Below are 20,406 nucleotides of genomic sequence, written 5' to 3' on the forward strand. Positions count from 1 at the left end.
GCAGCTTTTTTGCAAGCTAAACATGCCTAGCTCCTTCAGCCTCTTCTCATGTAATTTGCTTTCCAAGTCCTTTGTCTTCTTTGTTGCCCAATTCTGAAACCTCTAATTTCTCCATGTCCTTTTGTTAAAGCCATAAACCACATTCACTTTTTGTGCAGCTGCATGACATTACAGACTCATATTGAGTCTAGGGTCTGCTAAGACTTCCAAGTCCTTTTCCATAGTGCTTCCATCATGCCAGATGTTACTCATTTTATATTTGTGTTTTTGATTATTCCTCCCAAGGTGTAGCACCTTACATTGGTCCACATTGAACTTCATCCTGTTAGCTCTACCAATTCAGAAGGACACAATACTTCTGAATTGCATTTGCATCTTCCAATGTGTTCGCCATTCTTCCCAGTTTCATGTTATCTGCAGCCTTGCTCAATAAGCCTTCTAAGCCAGCATCCAAAATCATTAATAAACACATTGAGCAGCACTGGAACCAGGACAGAGCCCTGTGGGACTCCACTAGAAACCTTCTGCCATAGACCCATTAATAATTACCCATTGCTTGCAGATATTGACCCACGTATCTATCCACTTTATAGTAGTCTTATCTCACCCACATTTCTCCAAGTTGTTTATGAAAAGGTCTTGCAGGACCATGTCAAAAGCTTTGCTGAAGTCCAGATACACTATAACCACACCATTCCCTTCATCCACCTAAGTAGCTACTTTTCCAAAGAAGGAGATCAAGTTTATTTGATTCATAGATGTTAGTGTCGGAAGGGACCTCAATAGATCATCGAGTCTGACCCCCTGCATAGGTAGGAAAGAGCACTGGGTCTAGATGACCCCAGCTAGATGCCTATCCAACCTCCTCTTGAAGACCCCCAGGGTAGGGGAGAGCACCACCTCCCTTGGGAGCACGTTCCAGACGTTGGCCACTGTAACTGTGAAGAAGATCTTCCTAATGTCCAGTCTAAATCTGCTCTCTGCTAGCTTGTGGCCATTATTTCTTGTAACCCCCAGGGTCGCCTTGGTGAATAAAACCTCACCAATTCCCTTCTGTGCCCCTGTGATGAACTTAAAAGGAACTTCCCTGACCGGGAATCAAATCCAGGCTGTGGCGGTGAGAGTGCTGAATCCTAACCACTAGACCACCAGGAAGGTGATATGGTTTGTTTTTTATAAATCCAGGTTGGCTGTTTGTGATCAGCCTTTCCTTTTCCAGATACTTACAAATGGCTTTCCCTAGGATATGCTCCCGTAACTTTCCAGGCTGTAGCTCCCCAGGTCCTCCTTTTTGCCTTTTTTTATAGAGGAGCACTATGTTGACCCTTTCCCAGTCCTCTGGTACCAGGCCTGTCTCCCACAGCTTCATAAATATCATTGCCAAGGGCTCTGAGATCTCTTTTACCAGTTCCTTCACTATCCTGGGATGAAGTTCATCTGGCCCTGCTGACTTGAATTCATTCAAATCTATCCATTAGTCTATTAGTTTACATTTAACAGCCAGTGTGGAAGATTAATTTCAGTATATGCATAACATGAACATGTGTGCTTTGATTAAAGAGAGAGAAAAGAATTCTACAATGAGGTGAACAAACCATGTAGTTAATTAAAACAAAATAGCTTAATGCTAAGTTTCAATGTAATTCATTCATACATCAAAAATTCAATATTCCAGGGTGGTCAATCACTGAAACTTACCTCCTCTTACATATATGCAGTGCTTTTAACTTTATGGATCAGAGTAAAATCCCATTATCCTTGTCTTTAGATACTACCTATATCAATTAAGGGTGTGTCAGAAAAGGGATATTTCAGACCTGCATATCAAAAGCCTCTTCCCCAAGATATGGCTTCCTTTCTTTAGAGAATATATTTCCTCTTGTCTCTCATGAATACCCAGCCCGGTGCTTTGTAGAAACATTCTGCCATTCATAAATCCAATCTTTACCCCACTATTTGAATGATGGTTTATTGATGAGTGATTTCATGAGATTAGTAGCTGAGACCAATTTTATTTCAATAAATTAAACATCAAATCTCATTCATAATTCTTTCTTCCTTTTTCAGGAAGGCAGGAGGCCAACACTGAATGGACAAAGTAGCTGGTATCACAAACTACTTTCTTGCTTCATTAGATGACTTTTCAGCCAAGCACAAAGTACTCCATGTGAGAAGGATCCTTCAGGTACTTATTTCTTAGGCACCAAATCAAGACAGTACCCGCTCCTAAAAACATATATTCTAAATGTCATCTATAGATTGATTATGTATGCTAGCAAATCTAGGATTATCTGATCATAGGAAAGTATGAAATCGGATTGGTCAGGCATGACTTGCTATCTGTAAATCCATGCTGGTTGCTCCTGATCCCTTTGTTCACTACTAGGTGATTCACAATGGATTCCTTGAGGACCTACTGTATGATCTTTCCAGGTATAGAGGTAGGCTGACTAGTCTGTAGTTCCCTCCAGCCATACTTATTAGCCATGTGTAATTGATTTCAAAACATCAAAAGTCTACAATATTGCTTGTAAATATCACTAACACCTTAACTCCACAAAAAAGAAAACAAAGATATTTAAATGATATGATACAAGTATGGAAACTACAAAGTTTACAGGTTTGTTCACTGATACTGTAATGCCAAGATAATTGAACCTCCACCCCAACCCCACATTTGGCTTTCCGTATTGTTTTACTCTAGACACTGTAAAGATTTATGTTGGGTGAGATCGCACAGAGTTGGTTACAGCATAAACTCCTGCTAATAGACATTTATAAGACAAATGATGGAGCACTGCAAGCTAATGCCCTTGTCCTTAATACACTGAACTATAGAAACTGTTCTGTTTAAAAAAAACTCAAGCTCATTTTAAAAATAATTTATATTTTCTTCTTTAGTGCAGTCATTGCTAATTCATGCTTTGTGAGGCAGTAGATGAAGATTTTTTCCCCCTAACAATTAGTTCCTGCAAAACTCCACATTACCTTTGGAAAATCTGTACAGAATTGGTGAACAAACTGGAGCATATAAAGTATTCCTCTATCTTACCATTATATTTATTTTTCCACTATCAGAAATGAATATTCAAGTATCTTTTAAATTCGTTTACATTGAGTACATACTAGACTATATTTTACTCTTCTTTAAGCCCTGATTTGCTCAGTTAAGCAGAGAAAAACTCAGGGAGTTCTTTCCCAGTAACTCAGCAGTACCATATTTCTTGCATAAAACACACCCTGAACTATAATATACCCGTTGTTTTTGAAAGGCAGAACTGGGGGGGAAGGGGGGAATCCATAGCTATGACTTCATAGAGCAGAGACAGAGACTAATCTTTAGCTGTGACACTCTTTTCCCCTTTAAGCTAACAGGAGCATATAGCAGATACTAGGGTCAAAGCTTTGGTCCCTGCTTCAATTTGGTAGAGAACTGGCCTAATTCCGTGGCCAAATCTCCAGATCCTAATCGAATCAGAGGACTCTTTAAACTCTCCAAATCAAATTGGAATCCTCCAAATCGATTTGGAAAGATTCAGAGATTCGGGCATAGAGACAGCTTTAAATGTTTTTTTCTACATACCTCTATGTAGCAAGGGCTTGTGAATGCTGCAATGGAGTGTCCCACAGAACCATGAGGGCATCCCCAGTGCACTCGGCAGCAGACCCGGAAGTGGACCACAAGCACTTCTGGTACACTTCCAGGTCCACTGGGGAGGACACAGGGGGGCCCCCCGTACCCCCCCCCCGGCTCGGTGGCTGGTGCCTCCTGGGTCTTGGGGGGGCACCTGGGGGTCCTCCTATGACCAATTGCTGAGCTGGAGGGGCACAGAGGGGGGGCAGTGCTCTCCCTAGCAGACCTGGAAGTGGACTGGAAGTACTTTGAGTCCACTTCTGGGTTTGCCTCTGAGCACAATAAGGACCCCCCACCCCACTCCTGTGGGATGCTTCATGTGCCCCAGCATTGCAGCAATCACTAGACTAGCTGTGACTGCTACCTCAAGGGACATAGACAAAACTTTTAAAGTTTTGTCTATGTACGAACTATTGATTCTCCAAGTCAGCATCGAATCTTCAGATTTGGATTCAGCTGAATCAAATCGGGGACAGTGATCCGAATCAATGAATCAAATCACTGTCCCTGATTTAGGCCAAATCCGAATTGAATAGGGCCTGCTTTGCACACCCCTAGCAGATATGAAATTTATCTTAAGAAAGGTTAGGGTGACTTCAATCACTGTGATATTTGCTGGGATGGAAATACAGCAGGGAATGCTGGGAAATACACAGGGAATCTAGGAAATTTGGGGAGAGTTTTGGGGGAAACTTCCTGGTGGAGAAGCCAACTAGAGACCTTGCTCTTCTTGGCCCGCTGCTCACAAACAGGGAAGAATTGTTGGGGAATGTAGACATGAAGGGTAACCTAGGCAGCAATGACCATGAGAGGATTGAGTCCAGTATCCTGAGGGAAGGAAGGAAGGAGAGCAGCAGAATACAGACCCTAGACTTCAGAAAAGCAGACTTCCACTCACTCAGGGAACTCATGGACAAGATCCTTTGGCAGGCCAGTCTAAGGGGGGAGGGAATCCATGGGAGCTGTTTGGACTTTAAGACAAATGATCCAATTGTACTGAGGGTGCAGGAAAAATAGCAAGTATGGCAGAAGACCAGCTTGGCTTAGCAGGGAACTCTTCAGTGAGCTAAAACACAAAAAGCAAACTTGCAAATAGTGGGGAGAAGTATAAGACTATAGCTTGGGCATGCAGGGATTAAATCAGTAAAGCCAAAGTGCAATTGGAGGTACAGCTAGCAAGCGATGTGAAGGGAAACAAGAAGCATTTTGACAAGTATGTCAGGAACAAAAGGAAGATCAGGGAAAGTGTGGGTCCCTTGCTGAATGAGGGAGGCAACCTAGTGACTGAGGATAAAGAAGAGCCTGAAGTACTCAATACCTCTTTCACCTTTGTCTTTACAGGCAAGGTTAGCTCATGGACTACTAGACCTGACAGTACAATTCAGGGTGGAATTGAGTACATGACAGTGAAAAAAGAGTAAGTTAGGACTATTTAGAAAAGCTGGATGTATGCAAGTCCATGGGGCCAGACAGGATACAGTTGAGGGTCCTAGGGGAGTTGGCTAATGTGATTACAGAACCACTGGCTATTGTTTTTGAAAATTTGTGGCAATTATATGATGTCCTAGATAACTGGAAATGTGCAAATATAGTGCCCATCTTTAAGAAAGGGAAGAAGGTGGAGCTGGGGAATTACAGATTGGGCAGCCTCACCTCAGTCACTGAAAAAATCATGGAACAGATCTTCAAGGAATCTATTTCTAAGCACTTGGAGGAGAAGAAGGTGATTAAGATCAGTCAGCATGGATTCACTAACAGTCAGCCTGACCAAGCTGATTGTCTTTTGTGATGAGATGACTGGCTCTGTGGATGTGGGGAGAGCAATGGATGTGATACCTTGATACCTTCCTGCTACAAAGCAAGGCTTTTGATAGTGTCTCCCATAACATTCTTGCAAGCAAATCAAGGAAATATGGGTTGGATGAGTGGACTGTAAGGTGGATAGAAAACTGGCTGGATCATCTGAGTCAAAGGGTAGTAATCAATAGCTCAGTGTCTAGTTGGCAGTTGATATCAAGTGGAGTACCCCAGGGGTTGGTCCTGGGGCCAGTTTTCACTGTCTTCATAAACAATCTGGAAGATGAGATGGAGTGCACCCTCAGCACATTTGTGCATGACACCAAGCTGTGAGGAGTAGTAGATATGCTGAATGCTAGGGTTCAGAGAGACCTAGACAAATTGGAAGACTGGACCAAAAGAAATCTCATGAGGTTCAATAAAGACAAGTTCTAAGTCCTGCACTTAAGGTAGAACAATCCCATGCACTAGTATGAGCTGGCTAAGCAACAGCTCTGCAGAAAAGGACCTGGGAGTTACAGTGGACAATAAGATGACTATGAGTCAACAATGTGCCCTTTGTCCAAAGAAAACTAACAGCATATTAGGCTGCATTAGCAGGAGTGTTGCCAGCAGGTTGAAATAAGTGATTTCCCTAATCTGCAGTACTGTGTTCCATTTTGGCCCCCCAGTACAGAAAGGATGTGGACAAGCATCTAGAGGGTAAAGAAAATGGTTAGAGGTGTGGGCAACATTACTTCTGAGGAGAGGCTGAGGGAACTTGGCTTACTGAATCTGGAGAAGGGAAGACAGGGGGGATTTAATAACAGCCTTCAACTATCTGAAGGGTGGTTACAAAGAGGGTGGAACTCAATTGTTTTCAGTGGTGGCAGATAACAAGACAAGGAGCAGCGGTCTCAAGCTAAAGCAAGGGAAAGTTAGGTTAGATTCTAGGGAAACATTTATCAGTATGAGGGTAGTGTAGCACTGGAACAGGTTACCCACAGAGATTGCAGAGACTCCATCCTTGGTGGTTTTTAAGTCCCAGTTAGACATAGCCTTTTGCTGGGATGATCTAATTGGGGATGGTCCTACTTCAAGCAGGAAATTGGTCTAGATGACCTCCTCAAGTCCCTTCCTACCCTAATTTTCTATGATTCTATGATTACTAGAATATCAAGACTTACAAAAGAGAGACTATTGCTTACACCCGTGGAGTGAAGTACAATGGGCCATTGACTCCCTCAGCTGCCTGAATAGTAACGTTGCTGTACTGTGGAGCAGGAATCAAAGCAGGATGTTTCTATTACAGGCAGAATATTCCCCACTTAATACACACAATTCAGTTTTGGGAAGCTAATTTGGAGGCATGGAGGAGGGAGGCGGGGACAGAAGTATGTATTTGTATCCAAGAAAGTATAGCAATTTAATGTATGGAGCTCTTTAACCTTCTATTTAAAATGCTCAGATTCAGCAGCCATATTTTAGAAAAATTATCCCCCAAATTCTTCCCTATATACTTTACAAGCTTTGTTTCCTTTTTTGCTTACTGTTCTAGGAAAAATGAATTTTATATGAACAAGCTTCAAACAGTCAAAACTAAGATCAATACCCCTCAAACAAAATACAGTAGAACATAAAGGCAATACAGGGAGTGGAGACTGTCAAGTTTACTGAGGTAAAAAGTATTTAGAAAACAGAAATGGCAGCTAGCTAAACTAGTTTCTCTACTAACTGAACGTCAACGATATTAGAAGAGAAGAAAACATGTAACTTTGTCTCATTAAGAGTCTTGTCAACCTGCTGAATGGAGTGTTTAAAAACTGGTTTAAGTAAGACCAAGATATTTTGTTCCCATAACTTGTTTATGAAATAAAAATGGAGAGATGAAAAAAATCAATAACTACCCCCTAAACCAAGGTATCGTTATAGAAAAACCAGATATGGACAGATGGCTAGTGTTACATCTCAGGAGATATTAGCAGATTGAGCTAACCAAAAGATTAATATTTTTCTTCCACTACATCTCTTATGCTAAAAACAGATGTCGCCTTGGAGAAGAAACAACTGTGCCAGGCTATGTAACAGACATGTCACTGATTGTCCTGCAGGGTTGGACTCCTACCACTCCCGGGGCTTCAGAGGGCCAGTTCTGTGAGACAACTGCAAACAAAGGAACCTCAGGCTCCCTCATTTGGAAGGTGCTCCCTTGGGGCACACATGCTGAAAATTATGCATGCAACAATAGGTGGTAATATACGTATTGCCCCAACTCAGGTGCACCTCAGAAATGGGAGATCCCCAGGTTCTCCTGTTTGCACATGTGCACCCTGAGTCAGGGCATGGCAGTGCTATATGTGCACATATCCAGTGCCTGCCTCTGTAAATGGGAGAACCAAGGGAGGCACTCCCAGGGCCCCAGAAGCCCAATCTTGCATGCCCCTGAAAGGGAATTCCTAAGGTGTACAAGACTGGGTCCCTGAAGCCCTGGAAACACTTGTCTGGTGTAGCTGAAGCTCCAGGCTGCCTGTGGCTTCCTGCTATAAAGCAAACAGATATCTGGTGCAAAAAAAAAGCACAATTTTTTACCACTTGTTGCCATGGCCAGAACTTTGGGCATTTGTGTGTGACAAGGAACATGGATATCTGTTTGCTTAGGTTTTGCTCAACTGTAAAAATGTTTATGGCAGCACAAAGATAATGTCTGTTTGCAGTCTTATTTTCATCTTAAAAAAATACTCTGCTCTTTGCAGTATGCAGCGTATGTAGACAGGACAGGAAAAGTGTTTTCTTTTCATGGCCATCTTACATAGAGACAATATAAATATCTTACTACCTTATGTAGCGCTATTATGATATTTTCACTTTAACTGTACATCCTCACTCTGTTTTAAGTTCTTGTGTGCCTAGGATGTGTGAGTTTAATAAACCGTCAATAAAATATATTTGTGGACAGCTCTATCAATTTCTCCTCCAAGAACTATAGAATATTGAACAAACATTTCTCTAGCGTGTTTGTGCCTGAAATGAAATGTCCCCTATCGGACCAAATTTTGTAAATGATTGTTTCAGTTACCTCTTCACATTGCAGAAAACAATACTAATTAACATCAGGGAACTGTTGGGACCTCATTTTTTCTCTAAATATGCAAAAACTGTATGTGTTCTTACTCTGATTGTTTATGCTTTAGAAACTGCCAGAAACCAATATGCACCATTAAGAAAAGAAACAGCTGTTTAACATTTTCTCTTGATGTACATAAGTTATCCATGTTTCCCCACCATACATGAGAGTGCTGAGTATGCAAGCCTTGTACACTAGCTCTTTGGTCTTGATGGTAAGTGGTGAGGTCAGCAAATAAGTGGTAGTTCTGTTGAAGTGTTCTCCCACTTATGATTGGGTGTTTCTGTCCTTTATCATTTTTCTCTGAAAGAGTTTTCTGAGAATTTAGTTTCACCTATATAGTTTCCCAAGAAGGAATTTGGTGCATTTGATGAAGTATATAATATTTTGTAATAGACATGTGTAGAATATATGGATCCTGATAGTTTTGTTGTTATGTGCATTGATTGTGGTAATGGTGGCCATATGGTGGCAGGTTCGTGATGATTGTTTTTTGGCAGAGTCTTGTGTTGCCTGGTATTTATTGATCAGTGGAGAGTTTGCTTCTTATGATGAGTTTGATGAGGTGAGGAGGGGGCAGTGGGATTGAAAGCCAGAAATGAGGAAGTTCAAAGACTTTTTCTCAAGATGTGATCTTATTCAGGTATAAGTTGTAAACAGTTAATGATTTGTCTTTTAAATTCAACTATGAGGTGGTATGTGATAACCAGAGGCGTGCAGTTCATGGAGTGTTCATTTTTATATTGTAGCATGTTCTGATCAAGATGAGATCTGTTTCTCTCCTGGAGTGGACATAGTGAGTAAAGGTAGGTTTTAGACTGGTAAATTGGGTGTTGTGAGTATTTTCCTCAGAGCAGATGAAGTGATATTTGAGGAATTTCTCTGCGCTCTCTGTCCCTTATGATGTGTTTCTCCAATATTTAATCAGCCTGAAGATCTCTTCACCTGTGAGATCCTCCTGAGGTTGAGACAAATTAGACTAGATTAAGCCATTAAGATCATTAAGCAATGGAGAACACTGCTGAAACCCTCAAAGAGCCCGCTTGTGAAGATTGTGCTACAGTCAAATGCAATTCCTTCTGGACTCGGCAGGAGACAACCATAGAATCATAGAAAAATAGAGCTGGAAGGGACCTCAGGAGGACATTTAGTTCCAACTCCTGCTCAATACAGAGTCAGTCCTGTCTAGATGATTCCAGACACCTGTGTGGGTGTGTCTATATGTGCATTAAAGAGCTTTTTTCTAATGCACATTAAATTTAGTACCTCTGGGCACTTTTACACATGCTCTGTGGGTGGTACTTTAATTAGAGCAGTTCCAAGAGCCACTGTAATTAAAGTGCCACTGCATCTCCTGTATGAGCATTTCCATGCTTAAAAATATCAGTAGGGGGCACTTGAACTAAAACTCATTTGACAAACTTTAGTTCAAGCACCATCACCACCATTTTTAGTGCAGGAATTCTTATATATAGAGGTGCAGGAGGCTGGTGGAGTGCAACAATTGCCATGCTTCAGCAGACTTGATTAATCAAATCTCTGATGCACTGGAATTCCAGTGCTTCAGAGCACCTTCAGTGCTAATGTATAGGCACTCTCCAGTGTGAGGTACTAAAGAAATGCGCATTAGGCTGCCTTAATGTACAGTAACGAATGTGCATGGTTTTTATGGTAATGCTTAATATGCAATAGTCTATTTTACTGCTCATTAGTGTAATGACATGGTTTTTACGTAACACTTTAATGCACCACAAAATAGGCTATTGCATATTAAAGTGCACCTGTAGACAAACCCTGTTTAACCTGTTCTTAAAAACTACCAAGGATATACATTCCACAACCTCCATAGATCATCTGTTTTAATCGTTAGCCACCTTCACAGTAGGAAATATCTTCCTAATATCCAAACTATTTTATTCTTGCTGCAATTTAAAACTTTTGCTTCATGTTCTGTCTTCTGCAGATATAGAATATCACCAGCCCCTGTATACCCACCTTCTATGTGTTTGAATTCCAATTCCCCCTTCATTCTCTTTTCCTCCAGACAAAATAATCCATGTTCTACCAACCCTTCCTTGTAAGTCATATTTTCTAGCTCTTCAATCATTTTTTGCTGCTTTCTTCTGGATTCTTTCTAATCTGTCCAGAACTTTTTGGCGTGTAGTTCTCAAAACTGAGAGCAGTATCTGTTATGGAACAATCACTTCTCCTGACTTGCAGGCAACACTCCTATTAAAGGTACCAGGGAGAGATCAGGACAAAGTGCAAAGCACTCTTCAAATTTCCTCAGAACAGAACCAAATGACAGGACCCAGAGGCAGTAGAACCCAGGGGAATCCTTGGTGGGCTGCTGCAGCAGCAGAGCCCACCTGACTCCACCTCCCCCAGCTGGAAGCCTCAGCAGGGGCTTCTGGCCTGGGACCATGTGGCTGCCCCAGTGCTGGAACCTCAGGGAAGGGGGTGGGGAAGGGCAGTGAAGGAGCTAGTGTGGAGCACAGGGAAAAGCAGCCCCTCACCCGCCCCGTGGCTGGAGCTCCCTGCTGCAGCTGCTCCCAGCCCATGTGGGGCTGTCCTGAACAGACACAGGCAGCCCCATGTGGGCTGCGAATAGCTGCAGTCCAGGACGCCGGCCATGGGGCAGGTGGGGGGCCACCTTTCCCCTGCTCAGCATCAGCTTGTGACGCACCCCCGCTGCCAGCCTGGGCTCCACACGGTTCCAGGCTCACCTGTCAGGGCTGCACCACAACGGCAGCAGCTGCAGTCCTCCCATTTGCCATGCTGGGTACCATTTGCTGGGTACTGCCTGCACAGAACTCACGGCGCGGTAGGCTGTGCTGAGGATGCCACCACTGCCTTTGGGCTGCCCAGCGTGGGAGCTCCAGGCAGGCAGTAGCAACAAATGCTGCCCAGTGCAGCAAGCGGGGGTGCTGCACCTGCTGCCGCTGCAGCACAGCCCCAACAGGTGAGCCCAGAGCTGGCACGGGGCCCAGGTTGGCAGCAGCTGCAGGTTACAATCTGGTGTTGAGCGGGGAAAAAGCGGCCCAGCGCCTGCCCCATAACCAGTGCCCCACACTGCAGCCACTCACAGCCCATGTGGGGCTGCCTGTGCCTGCTCAGAACTGCCCCACGTGGGCTGCGAGCAGCTGCAGCAGGGAATGCTGGCCACAGGGCAGGCAAGGGGCGGCTTTTCCCTGCATGCTGCACCAGCTCCTTCCCTGCCGGCGAGCATCTTTTTATTAAAGATAAATTAACCAAAATATTTAAGACGCTTGAGAGTGCAGGAACTTTGAAAGTGATCATTTTTATAATAACATCTAGTTATAGTTTGTCACAGCTTCTAGGTATGTTTGGGTTTGGGTTTTCAATCACATAAAAATTATTATAGTAGTTTGTATTTATCGTAAGTTATGCTCTGAGGCATCAAGAAACATAACACCTGTCCCCATGAAGTCATTAGGAAACCTCCTATTGACTTCACTCAGGGCAGAATTTCATGTTGGGGCAGTACTCAACAGCCATTAATCTCCAAGAACTGTAATTGTTAAATGATGATTGCATCTGTGAAGGGAAAGTTGTGATGTTGAGAAAATGATGGGATACTATTGTAAACAACTTACAGATATTTTAAATTCTGTTTAGATGTAAGATGTTTTTGTTTAACATTACTATAAATGTTTGTAGATCTGGAACAAAGTGCAAAGCTTATTGTACATATTAGCCTACAATTACCGAGAATACTCTGTAACTTCACAGCAATATTACATAAATTTGAGTTCTGGGAACAAACACGGAAAGAAGTGTTCTGGGAACAAACACATACTAACTGTGCCTAAAGTTCTGATTTCTGTATGTTTGGCAAATGAAAGTATTGAAAGGCTGGCTGTCCTAGCTTCCATACATTTGAATGTACAATATAAATGTTTATAATGACTAAATACTGTTTTATAATGCTCTTAATCACTGAGGAAATAATGTGAACTGTGAAGCCATTCCATTTAGTTGAAATGTTTAGATACATTACCTAAGGAAAAGTACAAAAGGTTTATCTACTATAACACATTTAAGCAGATCAATAAAGAACATTAGCTGTTTTAATTAAAGGCAGTTTTCAAGTTAAAATATAAGCAACTTCACTTATATCTCCAGCCTAGTTTTGTTAAAAAACACAACTATTTTAAAAATATGAACTATTCAAAACTCATTGGAATTCATTATTAACACTGGAAAGAACCAGCAAAACACTAATCAAGAGCAATATGGTTTCAGTGGACAATCAAAATAGCTTATTTCAGCTCATTTGCTTACGTTACGTACTGAACCACATTTGTTTCTTATTAGAGTGGTATTGATTTTTCTATCACACAGCGATGTTTCAATTACTTAATATGCTACACAGAGCCCCTATAACAATAGTTGTAGGCAATTAAGCAGTCAATGTGAAAAAGGTATATTGCTGACAGGGTGTCTTTTTATCTCATTATTTATAAAGTCCATATATATTTAGGTTTCACAGACCTTGAAGCAAGACACAGCAGAATTATTGATCCTTATTTAAGAATTCCAACCCCAACAAAGTTACAGGCTGATTTTATCCTATTATCAGTTAGTCAAAGGTCTTTTAATCAGCCGTTAATTCACTAATCCTTTATAGAGGTAATTTATATTGTTGGTTAGAAGGTCATACATTGTTAGGCAACATTGCTATGACACGCTAGCCTTTGTCTCCTAAGAAATATTTATGTTAGCAGTTTGCAACTTGCCCAAATTTGAAAAAGAAAATTGTACATTTTGAAAGCTTATCATTTCAATGAAATGCTCAAAAGGCAGTCAGAATTCATTAGTAACATTTCCATACTCTCAGAAAGCTTATCAGACTGTAAATCTAAATGTTTTATAAGTATACATTCACATTACATATCTATTTAAGAAGTATATTTTGGAGTTAGAACATAAACTGGGCATTATATCAGCACCCTATTCCACAATGAGTTTGTCTTCCACTTTTGAGTAATCACACTGGGCTGGGTATTTTGATTTCTAAATCATTGTGCTCAGGCTTGCAGCACTCCAAAGATTGAAGAGCAAAGGGGATAGCTATCAGGAAACTACTGATAGACTCAAAGTCACAGACTTAATTTCTGTGTAATCTGCAAGTTGATGGAGAGTCTAATCCTTAGGAGAATCAGTGAGGCAGTTAATCCTCTACTGTCTCACATTAAGGCTGGATACAAGAATATACAGTGTACCCAAGATCAGGTACCTCATTTCATTGAAGACAAAGGCTAGAAATCAATGTTGCCAAAGGAAGCAGATCAGCTGTGCCGGGACACATCCCAGCACAGCTGATCTGCTTAATTTGGCGAAACACATATTGCCCATTGTCTCCTGGAGCTTGAGGGGTCCAGTCCTGTACACCCCAGGAATTCCTGCACATCCCTGAGCCCTCAAGCCCCAGGATCACCTGCCTAGCTTTGTCCTCTTACAGAAGTTACAGTCAGGGATTATGTTGTTCATTTTTTGCCATGCATATCTTGAGTGCTATAGTCCTCTATCAGTTCAAAGTGAATAGAGATTTTATATATTGACAGCATGTCCAATTCTTTGCCTTCTGATCCAAAGCACATAAAATTAATATAATCCCCCCCTCCCACAATGTATAGATTTTTATTATATGGCCTTCCACAAAAGGTCCTTTCAAAATCTCCTTTTCTTCAATAGGCACACATATGAAATGCTGGCTGAAAAAATATATACAGATAAATTAATTATTTTAGAAATAATGATTTACGTCTTTGAAGACAATCTCAGCATGCAATTACACATTACAATTAGACCATGTTAAGAGATTCTCAGAAAACCTGATTATGTGTATGGTAAAGGGTTAATGACATTCTCATATCAAGTATACCTAAGCTTTACAAAGGAATGCTCAGCTGCATTATACCTCAGCCCCTGACTGTGAACAGACCTTTGAATTTGCACTGCATGCACAGTTTCATGTCTGAGAACAGAACCCTAATCAACTGGAGATGTAATAGGTTGGTCTCATCTATCAAAGCCTGCAGGCAGACTTAAGAGCAATTGTCTTTTGTAAAAGATCTTGAAGTGCTACGCATACTAGGGCATAAAGATTAGACACAGGTATATAGCTAAAGCAGCCTGAGTTCAACAACATGAAAACAAGATAAATGTAGCTGGTAGCTGCAGCTTCAGAACACAGAATAGTATTCATCATGAACCAAGTTCAAGGCCAATGCAGATGTATGACGAATCAGAGGGTCTACCCCCAGGAGGTTCCCAGGAGTCTTTATTTCCAGATGTAGCAGAAAGTCATTACCAGGTATTCCAAGTGAAGCTGGCACATCATATGATTAACATTTACACTGAAATGTGTGGCAACTTATTTTAATGACAGTAGCTAATCCCTGGGCACAGGTTGAGACACGTTTATTAGCAAGATAATAGTTTAGATGAAATATTATTGCTAATGTTTTGATTGTGATGAGAGCTGTCCTCCACTGCTGAAAGTAAGTGGTCAAAGAATACACATGTGGCTGAGGGTGAGATTACACATTAGTGTTAGGAGGTGCTAATTGTAATGTTAGTCAGTGTTAAGGTTAACATGTGCTAGTGATCACTCACATGTAAAAGATTAATACCCTTTCTAACATGCGCTGCTCAGCTAGAGGGCTGGTTCTCTAGGTGAAGTATACACCGGGGGAACACCGCCCCCATGCCACTTGGATTGCCTCCTGCCACCCCCAATCAGCCCCTCCACTCCAATATCACCACTCTGGTGCCCTAACAAGCCCAGGACTGGTAGCAGCAGGAAGGGAGGTTCCAGATCCAGGCCTCACCAGGCCCCACAACTGCCCAGCTGCTCTTTGCTTTGCCCTCTCTTTAGTTACATGACCTTGTGAGGGCCCTTTCTTTGTATCTCTCTTTAGGTGCAGGGCCTGGTGAGGGCTAGATCAGGCATGTGGGGGTGGCACAGTCTACAGGGAGTACAGGAGCAAGCAGAAAAGGAGAATCTGGTGCCTCCATCTCTTTTTGGTTGATCAGGGTGTCACCCACCCACCTGCGACATGTTGAACCAGGGGGGCACAGCCCTAGGGCCCCCTGCCAGCTGGGGCTGCTCCAATCCAACTCAACATGCTATGGTCCCAGGTGCATATTCAAATGGTGTGCCCAGGAGCAATATAATCTGAAGCAGTAACCTCCGTAGTTTATTGTTTCACATTACTTGCACATGTAGACACACCCAAAGTGGAAATATTGGGAGGGGAAAGTCCAGCATGGAAATCCATAGCTGTCTCCTCATCTGTTTGAAACTAAAACATGGACAACACTCAAGAGGCTACCTACCTGCTTGGCCTGGCTTCAATATGTCACAAACTGTAATTTCTGTAGTGGAAGATTCCATTACTTGGCAGTTTATTTGAAATGCCTGGTCTTCTTAGATACAAAAGCCATCCAATGGTTATGGAACCTGGATTTTAAAGTCTGACTAATGGAAATAAGAGGGAGAAAAGACTTTAACAATCCCTTTCTAATAAACTGTAAATTCCTCTTGTATAACCTTGACACCCCTTACCAAGTGATATATTACGAGACATTAATTTATCATTAATCCGTTATTTAATTGAAAAAAAATATAATGTACAGTACTGTTGGCTACAAATGTCCAACTTGGGATCCTTAAAATTCTGGTTTATTAGGCAGATTGAAACACTGTAATGAGTTAAATCATAAACCTTAGGGCTGGTCCTTACACACACACACACACACACACACACAGTATCAAGCTACAAGACTCAGGTATACCTATCCCACAGGTGCTGGAGTCTGCTGTTGAGGCTTCTTTCAGCATGGTGTTATCTTCCAGAAGGGGATCGCCGACTGGTCCTTCTGGCTGGACAGGTCAGGTGCTGGTCAAGTTGTAGATCAAGAGGGCGCCACTGAGGGTCACTTTTCACTGCTTTTTATCTGTCCTTGGCAGACTTTGGTGACTCCCCAGTTTTCAGGTTTGCCCAATCCAGGGGTCATTGACCCTCATGGAACTTCCCCCCTCGGTGGCTACTGGATGGCATCTATCAGCCCCAGGGGTCATCTGCATGTACGTGCAGGTTTGGGAGTCCGTTGATGAATTTTGAATAGGGCTCTGGGAGCAGTTGATTTGGAGATATTCAGCCCAAAAGTTGGTCCCCGGCATTGATTAACTCAGGCCAGGGCTTCTAGCCCTTGATCAGTGATGTTTAGAGATTTCCCAGTTGTTACATTGTCTTCTATTGAGTTCTTCCGTTGGTTGATTGGCAGTTTCCTTAGGTGTTAATTGCTGTCTGCTGCTACAGTGTTACACATTCAATCACTGATTCACTCGCTCTTTCAGGGGCCCGCCTGATACAGGGAAGCGGCAGTTTGACTTCTGCCCTTGTTAACATTGTTACTAAACACACTTATAGTTGAAAGTTGAAAGGTGAGGAGTATAAAATGCAAGCTACAAATGTAATACCATGGTGCACAAATAGATAAAAATACCAAAATACAAGGGGAGATAAAAAATGCGCGCACACAAATTTTAAAACACAATTCCTTATCTTGAAGTGAAAGAAAGAGGAAGAAAGAAAAGGTAGAAGAGGAAAAACATATCCAAGAAGGGGAGAGCAACTGCAGGCAAGAGGAAAAGAGAGGAAAAGGGGGCTTTCTGCTACAGTACATTGCCAATGAAGTAACAAGCAGTAGCTGATCATTCTTTAAATATGGTAACTATTGACAATATTCCTGCTATAACTTCAAGATTCACCAAAAGTAGTACAGTATTTATAAAAAATCCTAAGTGAGTTCAGGTTAATATTGATTTTCAAAAGTGATTTAGGGCCAGATCCAATACAGGTCTACCAAAAAAAAGGCACAGTAGCATTTAGCTTTCAGGCACCTAGCCCACAAAATATAATCACATTCCTGGGTTAAACTTCTAGGCTTCATATACAATGCACAGGGTGAGAACTGAAGCACTTCAGAATAGTATCCAAAACAGCACACAGCACACTGGTCAGGGGGCTGTTTAAAGTCAGCATATTCAGTGTGTATGTGCCTAGAACTAGCCAATTAGGACATGCTGAGAGTCCAAAATTCTGCTCTTGGCTGAGGTTTAGGTACCTCCATCAACCTGAGATCTATGATCTGGAATTGGCGAGAGCTAGCTGTCCGACACAGCAAAAAAAGTGAATCTGTGCTAACACATCTTCCTTGGCATCTATCCTAAAGCAATAATCAATCTCTGATCTTTCAGTATTTTTTGTCCCATGATGTTTATCTGAATTTTGCAGCCATGGCACAAAATCTCCATAACCACAGCATATCTCAGTGAAGGTGATTGCTGCTGAATAACACTAAAAGTGATGCAGCATGATGCAACTCATCTTTTCAGTAACCAATTTTTGCATTCATAGTACATAAACTAGAGTTTTTGCTGACAAGTTTGCGCAATAATGTGATACTTGTGTTAGGTCAATATTGTTTCTGTTACCTCTCAGCTCTGTGTTCTTGGGGAACCCTGGCACAGTATGCAGCCTATCTGACTCACAAAGAACTCTCCCCCTCCACAACTCTGCCTGAACAAGAACTGATTAGAGGAAGGACTTACAAAAGACAAAGATGCAGTGGAAGACACACCTAAAGCCCCCCAGACAAGGGTGATAAGAGTGAAGCAACTCCCCTGGTCTCATTTGCATCCAAGATGGAACCAGATGACAACTCATTTAAATGGGAGGTGGAACAGGCATGCACCTTCATTAACGTTCAGGATGGAGAACAGAGATTCCAAGGCAAGGACTGCACTGAATTCTGGGATCAGAAAACTTTCTTTCTGAACCTCACCTACTCTTTCTTCCCCTTGACCTCCCCATTTGCTCTGCAGCAACACTTCTTTTACCTAAGCCAAAGGTCCCTGTAAAGCCCAAAACCACAGTGGGGTCTGCTCATCAAGGCGGTTACTACTAGGACTATTGTGACAAGAGATTGTGACATGCTGAGTTTTGAGGCACATGAGGGTATCAGCTGAAAGTGCTGATCGGACCCAGCCTGCTCAGACATACTCTGTTAGCATGTGTATATGTGTGTCCAGCTTCATTTATTATTGTCCTGCTGAAATAAGGGATGAACTGAGTTCAAGGCACATGAGGGTGTCAACCTATCAATGCTGAATAGTCCAGTCTGACTCAGATGTGATCTATTAATCTGTGTGCTTGTGTCTGACGGCATTTTATTACTGCCCTGATGAACTGAGTTCAAGGCATATGAGAATGTTAGCCTGTCAATGCTAAATAACTGAGCCTGGCTCAGGCATATCCTGTTGATCTGTGTTTGTATGTGCTTACATGTGTTTGACTGATTCGGTGGTTGGAGGAACCCAGCCCCATTGAAACTGAGTCCTGCAAGATAGCTCCATTGGGGGTGAGGACTTGCAGAAGGGAGAGATACAGCTCCATACAGAAACACAATTAACACAAGCAGCACATTGATAGAATTACAGAAACCCCCAGAAACGTACCCCTGATAAATGAGCACACCCCCAAATGATGGGCAAATCTGATAACATTTCCTTTACTTCGCTTTCTCTTCTCCTTTTTTTTTTTACATTAAATTGTACAATCTATACGTTATCCGACTCTTGCCTGGGGTGCTCAACCTTTGTAGACTCAAGGAATCCTTTGGAAAATTTCTTAGCTTTCACTTATCTTTTGACTACAGAAAAATAATAGAGTAAATGTGCTGCAAAGAACTCAGAAAGCACAGAACAGATTGGAATGTTTTTAACAATATGGATTCTAGAGATGTAAACAGTTAAATGGTTACATTATTAAATGATGATTACATTTATGAAATTTACCACTTACCGTTTACTGTTTAGTGACCTCCAGCAGGAACAGCCCTAGGTCCTTATGTCTTCACCATGCTCCCAGCACTGTGCAGGTGGGGACCAAGTCATGGGCAGGGTGTGAGGAGCTCAGCTGAGCCATTAGGGGGCATTGCCCAGTTGCAGAGCTTCATAGATACATAGATTTATAGATTCTAGAGTCAGTAGGGATCCCAAAGGATCATCGAGTCCAACCCCCTGCCAGTGGCAGGAAAAAGTGCTGGGGTCACGTGTGTGGCGGGCCAGTAGGGGGCGCTTCTGCGTTGAGCCGCCCACCTCACTGCGCCTGACCACCTTCCAGGCTCCGAGCGCCTCCCTGGGGTGCCTCACGTCCGGCCGACCCCTTCCCTGGAGCACACCCACTAGCCTGGGGTTCCCACTGCCACCATCCAAGGCTCTGGACTCAATTCTGGCTCTGCGCACCTTGGAAAACACAGGCCTGATAGTCCACTGGGTACTAGACCCAATACAGGCACTTGGGGCACTTCCCCCAAGTCAGGGGCTTATTAGGAAAGTCTCCCTTAGTCCACAGACCTAAGGGCCCTCCTAGGCATAATTTAAACTCACCCCTCAATAAGTCACCCACACTGGTCACAAATGAGAACTTTATTGATTACAGGGGGTAGGGCGAAAACAGGGTAAAAGGTAGAGCAGTAACATAGAAATATCAGAGGAATCTCAGAGGAATATCAGAGGAATCCCATAGAGCAAATCTGTATGGCTGAGGTAGCCTTTTGATCACGCATCAGAGTTACTGCAAGCTAAATATCTAGTCGGATCTCGAGTAGCTTACTCACACGCATCATCCAGAGGTGGTTAGAGTTTTCCTCTGGAGGCAGGTCACTCTTTGAGCATGCAGTTATGAGGAGAGAGCCTGTTTCAGATTCACCTGGGTGACTGCATGGCTAATGGCTGCCTTCTTCCTGGACCGGGCCTTTAAATAACCTCTCTGAC

At 42.5% G+C, this 20,406-nt stretch overlaps 1 long non-coding RNA gene across 1 annotated transcript; it reads left to right on the forward strand.

Moving 5' to 3' along the window:
- The first annotated feature begins 1,022 nt into the window (after nt 1–1,022).
- Nucleotides 1,023–8,355, forward strand: LOC109285529 (uncharacterized). Its single transcript, XR_002093277.2, has 2 exons — nt 1,023–2,185; nt 7,455–8,355. It is a non-coding gene; the product is annotated as an uncharacterized LOC109285529 (long non-coding RNA).
- The last annotated feature ends 12,051 nt before the right edge of the window (nt 8,356–20,406 follow it).

This window comes from Alligator mississippiensis, chromosome 1, assembly GCF_030867095.1.
Source record: "Alligator mississippiensis isolate rAllMis1 chromosome 1, rAllMis1, whole genome shotgun sequence".
In the NCBI taxonomy this organism is placed as follows: Eukaryota; Metazoa; Chordata; order Crocodylia; family Alligatoridae; genus Alligator; species Alligator mississippiensis.